General features: G+C 44.8%; 1 protein-coding gene across 2 annotated transcripts in view; it reads left to right on the forward strand.

The window, feature by feature from the left end:
* The window catches only part of MON2 (MON2 homolog, regulator of endosome-to-Golgi trafficking), a 122,550-nt gene that overhangs the window by 500 nt on the left and 108,947 nt on the right, over positions 1 to 13,103 (forward strand). The gene's annotated exons all lie outside the window — the stretch shown is intronic.

Consider the following 13,103-nt stretch of genomic DNA (forward strand, 5'->3'; position numbering starts at 1 on the left):
CTATTATAGATGTGATATAGGGGTCAACAACAGCCAGTGGGATTCAGGGCCCCATGAATGAGAGTGGAGATTCTCAGGACAAACAAAATATGAGACCTCTGTCCTATTCTCTATACCCCAGACCTACACCTCAGGCATATATGAGAGCCATGGAGATATGCCAGTGACTCCCTTAGGGTGTGAGGAAATTCTTCTCTAAATCTTCATTGTGGATCCGCGCTGTTGAAAATTTTCCGGAATCGGCACTTAAATTCGTATAAATTTTCCGTGTCCCATTGAGGAACGGCACTTCTCTGACGGATGCTGCCAGGAGATTACATTTGTTCAGTCTATCGCTGGAGTCCAGTTTCTCATCAGAATTAATGCTGCAGAATTTCTGACGTGTGAATGGAGCAGCATAACTCACTAGGAGGCTGCAGTAAGCAGAATCCGTGCAAAATTTCCTTGTGTTAGATTCTTCCTGAATTTCCATAGTTTGAACATACAGATAACTATAGAGAGAGCCCCAAAGGCATCTCCACTTCTCAGTTTAAATAGCTGTTTAAAGGGTTACTTCTTTCCACTGCGACATTAAATTGATTGTCCGGAAGCATGTATTTTATATATCTGTTCATCAAGTCAAATGCTGATGCCAGGCCTGGTATGATTCGGGCGTGTTATATCCCCAAACCTGAAACACAGCTCTGTGATACTTGTGGCGCAAGAGCAAGGAAGGTAAGAATGTTCCGCTGCCGAAATTGAGGACCACAGACTCCACCCATGTTTTTTCTTTTGGCAAAATGTGCTTGGAAATGCATTGCCACCTATTCAGATCACGTTTCCATGCGGTCCTAGTACCACTTCAGATAGAATCTCTGAGTGAATGTGACCTTAAAGGGGTACTCCAGGGAACTAAAGAAAAAACAAATGCCCCAAAGCCTCCACAGTACCTTGTCTGTGTCCCCTGTGCAGTTTACTTTAAATTCCGCCCACTCCTGTGGCCCCTGGTGTCCTCTGAGACTTTTTCTATTTAGTCTCCCCCATGCTTGTCTGTAAAACTACAACTCCCAGCAGTCAGTGCGGCTGACACAAACTAGTTTTACATTTACACTAGGGATCGACCGATTATCGGTTTGGCCGATAATCATGATTTTGGGCATTATCGGTATGGGCAATTACCTTGCCGATATGCCGATAATGCCCCGCCCCCTGCACCGCCCCCACCGCACCGCGACCTCCCCCACCACCACCGCACTGCGTCACACACCGCACCGCCCCGGCCCCATTGCCTCCCCCATCCCCGGTTGTATAATTACCTGTTCCCGGGAGCCGGGGTCAACGCTAATTCTGGCTCCTGCTGCGTCCTGCGTTACGCTGTGCGCAATGACGAGTGACGTGACGTCACCATCAGTGCGCACAGTGACAGCTCAGGAGGACGCCACCGGAGCCGGATGTAGAGTGGCTCCGGGCCCCGGGAACAGGTAATTATAAAACCGTGGATGGGGGTGGCAACGGGGCCAGGGCGGTGTGACACGGTGCGGTGCAGCGGTAGGTTGGTGGTGATAGGACTCAGGACCCCCGGACAGGCAGGGGGAGAGAAGCGGGTGGCGGCGGTGGTCTATGGCACCGCAAAAGCCACTGCAGTTCATTGATTTAAAGTGCCCGCTTTAAATCAATGATCTGCAGCGGTGTGGGGGGGGGGGGTAAATAGCTGATAACTTATACCGGAATATCGGTATAAGTTATCGGCTATCGGCCCTAACCTCCACAGATTATCGGTATCGCCCTAAAAAACGACATTGGTCGATCCCTAATTTACACTTTATTGCATATACCTTCCCCAGCAATAAATCATGTCATCCTCTCAATGGCAGCAGTCTGAAGAGAACGGGGAGATTTATCAAAACTTGTCCAGAGGAAAAGTTGCTGAGTTGCCCATAGCAACCAATCACATCGCTTCTTTCATTTTTGACAAGGCCTCAGAAAATGAAAGAAGCGATCTGATTGGTTGCTATGGACAGCTCAGCAACTTTTCCTCTGGACAGGTTCTAGTAAATCTCCTTCAAAATCTTCATGAGACATAGCCCAGCATCTCCAGATTTGTCTCCTGTGCTAGGATGTTGTTTCGTTTTCTCCTTGTCAGCTTCTCTCGTGACACTGGAGGGGGGGGGGGGGGGGGGGGGTTGGGTCGCTGTGAAGCCAGACAAGAGAGGTCATGTGGGATTGTCCTGAAAGGTGGGGCAATGAGTAAGTCAAGACAGAGTGGCTGAAAGGCTGTCACTCACTTCTTGCAAGTAAGTGACAGCTGTAACAAGGAAACTGCACTATATAGATAATTAATGATATTTATACTAAAGACTTAGGTTGGGGAAAAGGAAAGGATGAGCTATGGGTTTAGTTCCCCGGAGTACCCCTTTAATGGGCACAGTCAGATACAAAAGCTTTTTATGTGTTGTATATCTTGGCAAAACATTACCCTTTCTAATATACTTCATAAGAAAATGTTATTATCTTTTTATAGAAATCATGTCTTTGTCCAAGCTGAAGCACAGGCACTCCTCTGTGCTCTCTCCTGTCTGGTAGCACTCCTCTGTGCTCTCTCCTGTCTGATAGCACTCCTCTGTGCTCTCTCCTGTCTGATAGGACTCCTCTGCTCTCTCTCCTGTCTGGTAGCACTCCTCTGTGCTCTCTCCTGTCTGATAGCACTCCGCTGTGCTCTCTCCTGTCTCATAGTACTCCTCTGTGCTCTCTCCTGTCTCATAGTACTCCTCTGTGCTCTCTCTTGTCTGATAGCACTCCTCTGTGCTCTCTACTGTCTGATAGCACTCCTCTGTGCTCTCTCCTGTCTCATAGTACTCCTCTGTGCTCTCTCCTGTCTGATGGTACTCCTCTGTGCTCTCTTGTCTGATAGCACTCCTCTGTGCTCTCTCCTGTCTCATAGTACTCCTCTGTGCTCTCTCTCCTGTCTCATAGTACTCCTCTGTGCTCTCTCTCCTGTCTCATAGTACTCCTCTGTGCTCTCTCTTGTCTGATAGCACTCCTCTGTGCTCTCTCCTGTCTGATAGCACTCCTCTGTGCTTTCTCCTGTCTCATAGTACTCCTCTGTGCTCTCTCCTGTCTGATAGTACTCCTCTGTGCTCTCTTGTCTGATAGCACTCCTCTGTGCTCTCTCCTGTCTGATAACACTCCTCTGTGCTCTCTCCTGTCTCATAGTACTCCTCTGTGCTCTCTCCTGTCTGATAGTACTCCTCTGTGCTCTCTTGTCTGATAGCACTCCTCTGTGCTCTCTTGTCTGATAGGACTCCTCTGTGCTCTCTCCTGTCTGATAGGACTCCTCTGTGCTCTCTCCTGTCTGATAGGACTCCTCTGCTCTCTCTCCTGTCTGGTAGCACTCCTCTGTGCTCTCTCCTGTCTGATAGCACTCCTCTGTGCTCTCTCCTGTCTGATAGGACTCCTCTGCTCTCTCTCCTGTCTGGTAGCACTCCTCTGTGCTCTCTCCTGTCTGATAGCACTCCTCTGTGCTCTCTCCTGTCTCATAGTACTCCTCTGTGCTCTCTCCTGTCTTATAGTACTCCTCTGTGCTCTCTCTTGTCTGATAGCACTCCTCTGTGCTCTCTACTGTCTGATAGCACTCCTCTGTGCTCTCTCCTGTCTCATAGTACTCCTCTGTGCTCTCTCCTGTCTGATGGTACTCCTCTGTGCTCTCTTGTCTGATAGCACTCCTCTGTGCTCTCTCCTGTCTCATAGTACTCCTCTGTGCTCTCTCTCCTGTCTCATAGTACTCCTCTGTGCTCTCTCTCCTGTCTCATAGTACTCCTCTGTGCTCTCTCTTGTCTGATAGCACTCCTCTGTGCTCTCTCCTGTCTGATAGTACTCCTCTGTGCTCTCTTGTCTGATAGCACTCCTCTGTGCTCTCTCCTGTCTGATAACACTCCTCTGTGCTCTCTCCTGTCTCATAGTACTCCTCTGTGCTCTCTCCTGTCTGATAGTACTCCTCTGTGCTCTCTTGTCTGATAGTACTCCTCTGTGCTCTCTTGTCTGATAGTACTCCTCTGTGCTCTCTCCTGTCTGATAGGACTCCTCTGTGCTCTCTCCTGTCTGATAAGACTCCTCTGTGCTCTCTCCTGTCTGATAGCACTCCTCTGTGCTCTCTCCTGTCTGATAGTACTCCTCTGCGCTCTCTCCTGTCTGATGGCACTCCTCTGTGCTCTCTCCTGTCTGATGGCACTCCTCTGTGCTCTCTCCTGTCTGATGGCACTCCTCTGTGCTCTCTCCTGTCTGATAGCACTCCTCTGCGCTCTCTCCTGTCTGATAGCACTCCTCTGTGCTCTCTCCTGTCTGATAGCACTCCTCTGTGCTCCCTTCTGTCTGATAGGCCACCCTCCTTTACTAGACTTTTTCCATGCCTGTGCTTCAGCTCCGACAAAGCCATGATTTCTATAAATAGGAAATAAAATTTTCTTATGAAGTTTATTAGAAAGGTTATGTTTTGCCAAGATGTACAACATATAACAAGTTTTTGTATTGGACAGTGTCCATTTTAAAGAAAAGATAAGAGGTTTCTACAAAGCCTCTGCTGTATTATTGCTCCATATTTTATGTGGTTTTGCAATACACAACCATAACTATATATAAAACTTGATAGCCATAATATTTTGTTTTCCAGTATGATAGCCACCTGTTACACGAGTCTTTATATTATCACAAATTCTATTTTCATAAGTAGTAACTATTAAACTAATATTTTTATACCTAGTCTGGTGACTTATTGTGAATGCATTTTGCTTTATTTCTGTAGTATTTCCTGCATGTATGAAATTCCCTATGTTTTACTGGGTTTTCTGATACTTGTTGAATGATGTTTTATCCTCAGGATAGTCCATCAATATCTGATCAGTGGGGTGGTAACTCTTGGCAGCATTGCAAATCAGCTCTACATAGTGACCAGCACCGGAAGCAGACAGCGCCATACATTTTGTAGTGGACATGCTGGGTTCCTGCAACTCCCATTCACTTCAATGGAAACTGAAATGCAGTAAACTGGCACAACCACTATACAAAGTCATCTGCTTCCTGCACAAGAGTTTTTTTCCTCCTTTATTAGCATTATTTGCATTAAACCTCTGCAGCAAATATATGTGTGTGCGTTTATATGTCTTCTTTTGCACTTAAAACAAAAAATGCAATATATTCTCCTCCCCTGATCCCCTGCATCTGTTGTCCTATCTGCGCCTGGATCCTTCTGTGATCCCCTTGATCCTGATTGTAATTATATTTGGTATGTTATGTTGTAAGGTCTGCCCCCTCAGTCTAGTGATTTCAGGTGACTTTGTTGTCTTTGTTTTTAGTATATAGAAAGGCATAGAATTATTAGTATTATTATTGTTTTTTTTTTCTTTTTTTCTGCACGGCAACCCATTTAAAAATACAACTTTCTGACGAAAGTGTCGCTTCAATTTTGTTCCATTGCGTTTTGAGTTTATCCTTTGTTCTATAGACAGAAGCTGAGGAAAGAATTGCAGTGAAGGGTGTCAATGACTCTGCCCTTGTTCTCTTGCTTTGCCTCGGGGTGGCCTATTCAGTTCCTAATCTGGTTTTCTGCTTATGTTTAGTGGAAAGGTAATTCTCTTTTCTTGCTGTTGTAAGAGAAGGATATTTTTTTTATTAGTTAAATGCCTTTTTTGTATTTCAGGAATAAGAGAGCTACAGTGTATAAAGAAAAAAACAGGCATTACACTCCTCTCTTTAAAGGGGTGCTCCCCTTGGAAAAAAAAAATTTTAATCAACTGGTGCCAGAAAGTTAAAAAATTACTTCTATTAAAAAATCTTAACACTTACAGTACTTATCAACTGCTGTTTGCTCCACAGGAAGTTCTTTTCTTTTTGAATTTCCTTTCTGCTTGACCACAGTGCTCTCTGCTGACACCTCTTTCCATGTCAGGAACTGTCCAGAGCAGGAGAGGTTTGCTATGGGGATTTGCTTCTACTCTGGACAGTTCCTAAAATGGACAGAGGTGTCAGCAGAGAGCACTGTGGTCAGACAGAAAGGAAATTTAAAAAAATAAAAGAACTTCCTGTGGAACATACTGCAGCTGATAAGTACTGGAAGGATTAAGATTTTTAAATAGAAGTAATTTACAAATCTGTTTAACTTTCTGGCACCATTTAAAAAAAAAAAAAAAAAAATTTCCAGTGGAGTACCCCTTTAAGGCCAGCCTAGCTTAGGGAACCTGTCATGGCAGGAGGATACTGTTGGTGCCAGGAGATTGAACACTTTTTCAGACTGAATTGTGATGACTACATTGGAGGGGCCCCTGAACAGTTTCTGTAACATGTTGCTGAAGAGGCAAATATTCCTTAGCTGAGGCAGCTTTAATTCCACCTTGTCACTGCCATGTTCATTGGAACAGACTATGCCTCCTGACATGACCTTCGCTATCCTTTTGTAACTAGCAGCTGACTATAGTATACGTTTTGTTCTTTGTGGCTACCACCTTTGGCTCCATATCAAAGCTGAGGGCTCATGGACACTATTAAATATCCGGGCAGACATTCGGTGTGTCCGGACTGACACTGTTTGCTACAGTAAGGTTCCCAGCGGACACTCCATGTGCAGCCGTAATGAGTCGATGCTATGACTCCGTTGACATGCGCCATCCCCATTGACTGCAATGCAACTTAAAGGGGTACTCCACTCCCCAGCATCCAAAATATTTTGTTCCGAACGCGTGGTGCAGACTATGGGGGTTGTGATGTCACGGCCAAGCCCCCCTAGTGATGCCTTTCCACGTCCCCTCAATGCAAGTCTATGGGAGGGGGCGTGGTGGCTGCCACGCCCCCTCCCATAGACTTGCATTGAGGGGACATGGCATGGCATCACTAGGGGGGGGTGTGCATTACGTCACAACCCCCATAGCCCGCACCCAGCATTCGGAACAAAATGTTCTGGACACTGGGGCAGTGGAGTACCCCTAAAGTAAGCTGCTGCACCTGAATCTCCTCCTAGAATGTGTCAGTGCAGATATTCCACAGTGTTCATGTGCCCTTATACATTATGGCCCAGATTTATCAATCTGTACAAGACAAAAACTGTCTGCTTTATCCATACCAACCCATCACAGTTCAACATTTATTCCTTATCTTGTTCTGTAAAATAAAAGCAGAGCTGCAGTTGTTTGCGAAGAACAAATTGGACAGATTAAAATAAATCTGGTCCTATAAGTTTAACATACAATTTAAATATATACACATCGCAAAATGACCCCAAAAATACAATTCCTTCATGATAAAACAAATCATTATGCACCTTTTGAATTGGAAGAAATGCTTTTGATGTATGTTAGGGGTTGTTGTGAGTTAAAAATGTTGCAATAAGGCTTAAAGGGGTATTCCAGGAAAAAACTTTTTTTTTCTATATCAACTGGCTCCAGAAAGTTAAACAGATTTGTAAATTACTTCTATTAAAAAATCTTAATCCTTCCAGTACTTATGAGCTTCTGAAGTTAAGGTTGTTCTTTTCTGTCTGAGAGTTCTCTGATGACACGTGTCTCGGGAAACGACCAGTTTAGAAGAGGTTTGCTATGGGAATTTGCTTCTAAACTGGGCGTTTCCCGAGACACGTGTCATCAGAGAACTCTCAGACAGAAAAGAACAACCTTAACTTCAGAAGCTCATAAGTACTGGAAGGATTAAGATTTTTTAATAGAAGTTATTTACAAATCTGTTTAACTTTCTGGAGCCAGTTGATATATAAAAAAAAGTTTTTTCCTGGAATACCCCTTTAACCATTTGCAGTTTGCATTGAGAAATCTTCATTGACCCCGATCTTCTTAAGGAAGCCAAAAAGGTGTGATTATGGCTTCTGTCGGGATGGTTTCCGTCAGCGGGAAATTAGGGTGAGCTGGTCCGGGCCATCTATGCTGCAGGGAACTTCCGGTGGGGAAGATTAGTCGTTGCGGGCTGTCCATTTTCACCGGGGGGGGGGGCCTCTTCTCCGTGCTTTGGGCCCGGCCCCGGAGTAGTGACGTTGCCTTGACGACGACGCAAAGGGACGTTAATGCGCAACGTCCCTGTGCGTCGTCGTCAAGGCAACATCACTAGTCCGGGCCCGAAGCGCGGAGAAAATGGACAGCCCGCAACGACTAACCATCCCCACCGGACGGACTCTGAAGCATAGATGGCCAGGACCAGCTCACCCTAACTTCCCGCCGAGGGGAGGTGAGTACAAAACAAAGGGGGGGGGGGCTGGATGACGATGAAGGCCGCAGTGGTCTTCAACCTGTTGACCTCCAGAGGTTTCAAAACTACAACACCCAGCATGCCCGTTTTGCAACATCTGGAGGTCCGCAGGTTGAAGACTACTGATGAAGGGATTGACAGGCGGTGATGATGACGGGGGTCTGGATGATGACATGGGAGGGATGATGTATTCCCCACCCTAGGCTTATAGTCGAATCAATAACTTTTCCTGGGTTTTTGGGGTAAAATTAGGGGCCTTGGCTTATATTCGGGTCAGCTTATACTCGAGTATATACGGTATGTTCCCTCATGTATACATACCTCTGCCAAACACTGCAAAGAAAAGCAAAAACACTGCAATCCTCATTCCTGATATTCAGTTTTTAGCCAGTGGCTAGGTTCAGACTTTTCTCATGTGGATGTGTACTCATAATGATACATGCTGAATGTGTCTGTGTGTTCTGGAGTCTACAGTTTGCTGTGGGTGCATCTGTGTTCTTTCCTCCCTATCTACAGCCTGTGTGAGCTGCCCCTATGTATGCTCTCCGTCCTCTCCACACTTCTGCTGCATGTCAATGTTGATATTTTGCAGTGAGACAACATTCAGAACTCAAAAGCCAACTAAGCGCCTGTAACTTTAATACCAGAGTATTGATAAGGGTGCATTCACACCACATTTTTGCAATACAGTTTTCGTATACATTCTCAATGTGAAAACCGTACGGAACCGTATTAAAGCCGTATACATTGACTCTCCATTTTAAACCGTATGTCAAACGATTCATCTGGTTGCATCCGTTTTGCTTTGTGTTTTTTTCCCCCCCCCCCTACCCAAAACCGTAGCCTATCATGGTTTTTGGTCAGAGTGAAAAAAACGTATTAAACCGTATACGTTTTTTAAAAACATGGGAACCTTACAGAACCGTATGTGCGTACGGTTCTGTCCCGTTTGCACCATACAGTTTTTGACTTTGCACAGTTTTTTTTTTCTTAGAATTTCAATCAAACAAGTGAAACTTTATTTATAATGGAGTGAAAAGTTAAAAAACGGATGCAACCGGACATCATTTTTCAAACCTTATACGGGTTAAAATTTGTACACACATTTTGATACAGTTTAGTTAGTTTTTGAGGAATCCGTTTTTCATCAAAAACCTGATACAGAACTGTATTGCAAAAACGTGGTGTGAATGCAGCCTTACTCTGAGTTACAGCTTTCGGCATAATTCAGAAATACTGAACAGTGATATTGCTACTTTGTCACCGAGATGAGCAGCACATTGAGAATATCTGGGAAGCTCCACTTGCGGTGACCATTTATGTGTAACTGTAGAGGCTGGTACAAGTCATTTGTGTGTTTTTGTTTTTTTTGGCATAACTCCTGTATGTTTGAATAAGAGAACAAGCATCCCAATTCTTCTGCTTACAAGAGAAAACAAGTCATTTCCAAACTGAGAGCATTCAAGCCAGTTACCATGGAAAGCCAGCAATAGGCCTTGCTTGAAATCACTTCTTGATCAGAATAGCTCCAACATCCTTAAGAAAAATATCCAGATTCATTTTTATATACAGTATGTGCTTGCTGTTGGCCTTCTTGACTCTGTAAATTTAAAGTTTTTAAATAGAAAAAAATTATTAAAAAATAAATGAAATATATATTTTTTTTATATGGTTTATGCAGCTTTCAGGTTGGTATTATATAAGAGACTACAAAAAATTCTGCTTTATAATCTATACTGCATCCAAGGGTGGTTCCTGATGTCCATAGCTCACTAATTGTTTTTAGTATCTTGCTAATTATTGATCTTTGGTTCACATCGGTCATTCTAAAGGTAGCTTGCGCCTCTAGCTAGTTCCCCTCACCTTTTGTAGCTTGCCCCCTGTAGGTAGGACCTCCTTGAAGGTAACTTGTCTCTGTAGGTAGAACTGCTGTAGGATGTTTGCCTTCTGTAGGTAACACAGACCCCCCCCCCTCCCCCAAACCTTTTCAGCTCCCCTGCAGTCACCACTGTGCGTGATGACGTCACTCATTGTGCATCCTGGAGGATAAGACACTCATGGCCCTAGTGACTTCACAGCCTAGGACGTGCTAGGACAGCTATGTTGGTGCTCAGCCACAGGCGTCATAGCGCATCCTGTTGCCATCTTCCCCAATGGAATGCAGTGAGAATCCACGTTAAGACACCCTGGTTAGGAACCACTGGTCTATTGCCTTGGCCGGGCAGACCATATGATGTTGGACGTTTCCCACCCCAGTTTAAATGACAAAGTACAACAGATTTTCTTGTTTGTATAATTAAAAAACTGCATTATGGGTTTAGTTTTGTTTATTTTTCTACTTTCATTGAGGCCACAACCTTGCAATTGGATTTCGCCCAGGTCTAGTTCAGGTGTGTTCCTTATGTTATACAATATGGTAATAAAAATGTATATTCATTTTTATAAGATATATATTATATATATAAAAGACATCATGCCATCATATCCTAAGGAGATTATTACAGTATGACATTATGTAGTTGAGAGACTTTTACTCTTGTAAACAGTTTAAAGCTCTCTAAAAGGGAGTGAAGGCCAACTTAACATACCTTCATAAAAACAAGGCAAAGTCCCATAGCACTGATATTGTTATATAATTGCACTAGGCTCAGGAGCTGAGAATAAGTTGCTACTTGCCTACCTTTTTAGCTCTCCTTTAAAAAGGGGGGATAAGATGTCTGATCGTGTGAGTCCAGCCGCTGGGTCCCCCCTCGATTTCGGGCCTGGCAACCCAGCCTTCTGAACATTTATGTTCAAAACGCCGGTTTTGGGTGGCTGTGACGTCACGCCCCCTCCATTCATGTCTATGGGAGAAGGCCTGGCGGCTGTGGTTGTGACGTCACGCCCCCTCCATTCATGTCTATGGGAGAAGGCCTAGCGGCTGTGGTTGTGACGTCACGCCCCCTCCATTCATGTCTATGGGAGAAGGCCTAGCAGCTGTGGTTGTGACGTCACGCCCCCTCCATTCATGTCTATGGGAGAAGGCCTAGCAGCTGTGGTTGTGACGTCATGCCCCCTCCATTCATGTCTATGGGAGAAGGCCTGGCAGCTGTGGTTGTGACGTCACGCCCCCTCCATTCATGTCTATGTGAGAAGGCCTGGCAGCTGTGGTTGTGACGTCACGCCCCCTCCATTCATGTCTATGGGAGAAGGCCTGGCAACTGTGGTTGTGACGTCACGCCCCCTCCATTCATGTCTATGGGAGAAGGCCTAGCGGCTGTGGTTGTGATGTCACGCCCCCTCCATTCATGTCTATGGGAGAAGGCCTGGCAGCTGTGGTTGTGACGTCATGCCCCCTCCATTCATGTCTATGGGAGAAGGCCTGGAGGCTGTGGTTGTGACGTCACGCCCCCTCCATTCATGTCTATGGGAGAAGGCCTGGAGGCTGTGGTTGTGACGTCACGCCCCCTCCATTCATGTCTATGGGAGAAGGCCTGGCGGTGGTGGTTGTGATGCCACACCCCCTCCATTCATGTCTATGGGAGAAGGCCTGGCGGCTGTTGTTGTGATGTCACGCCCCCTCCATTCATGTCTATGGGAGAAGGCCTGGCGGCTGTTGTTGTGATGTCACGCCCCCTCCATTCATGTCTATGGGAGAAGGCCTGGTGGCTGTGGTTGCACCCAGCGGCCGCACCCCCCCTGCAGTCAGACGTCTTATCACCTAACCAAGATTTCTAGGGGCGGAGTACCCCTTTAAGCTTAGTCACCTACCTAAATAGATTGGATACGCACCTTCATCCTGCAATGGACCTCCCTGACAGTTTAATCGTCATTCCTTTGTGCCATGATTAAGGACATAATGGTCCGAAACGCGTCGGAGTTGTGTTTTTAATCCACTGGGTGTTTTTTGTTCTACCATGCTGATTTTTTTATGGATTAATTAAATTTTGGACTTTTAACGGACTATTGTTTGGGAGCTGGAAACCATTTTTCCTGGTTGGAATTTTTTCTTGCATTGCATCTGTACCGGGGTTACGGCTCGGCATCTCCTGGCTTCCAAACTTCAACTTGAGTGCATGGCTTCAAGTCTGTGAGCTGGCAATAACCTCTTTCTTTGACTGTGTTCACATATGTGACCATAGCCTTTCACTGACATATACATGTTGTACATGTTGTTTATATAGACATATGAATATATATATATATATATATAAAGAACATGTACTCAACCAGAGAACAGCACAAGGGACTGGTTTATATGTCAGTGAAAGGCTATGGTCACATATGCCAGGGAGGTCCATTGCAGGATGAAGGACCTTATCAGGTCTCATCGGGTCAGATCCCACTTAATAAACAGACACCAGATGGAAAACATTAAAGTCAAGGGGATCTGTTGGTGTCCACTGTGCAACATACTGTCTGGCTCAGTTTGCAGGTCTGAACAATACATACTTTTTTTTTTTTTTTTGTAATAACCATAAGGAAAAGGATTTTCCTAGATTTCACAGCCTATGACGTATTTCTTGACATTATTTGAGGATTAAAAAGAATAATAATTGCCAATGTTGAACTGGTCAAAGGAAAGTACAGTGGGGATCAAAAGTTTGGGCACCCAGGTAAAAATTTGTATTAATGTGCATAAAGAAGCCAAGGAAAGATGGAAAAATCTCCAAAAGGCATCAAATTACAGAATAGACATTCTTATAATATGTCAGCAAAAGTTAGATTTTATTTCCATCATTTACACTTTCAAAATAACAGAAAACAAAAAAATGGCGTCTGCAAAAGTTTGGGCACCCTGCAGAGTTAATATCTTGTACTGCCCCCTTTGGCAAGTATCACAGCTTGTAAACGCTTTTTGTAGCCAGCCAAGAGTCTTTCAATTCTTGTTTGAGGTATCTTTGCCC

Source organism: Hyla sarda, chromosome 4 (genome assembly GCF_029499605.1).
Source record: "Hyla sarda isolate aHylSar1 chromosome 4, aHylSar1.hap1, whole genome shotgun sequence".
Classification (NCBI taxonomy): domain Eukaryota; kingdom Metazoa; phylum Chordata; class Amphibia; order Anura; family Hylidae; genus Hyla; species Hyla sarda.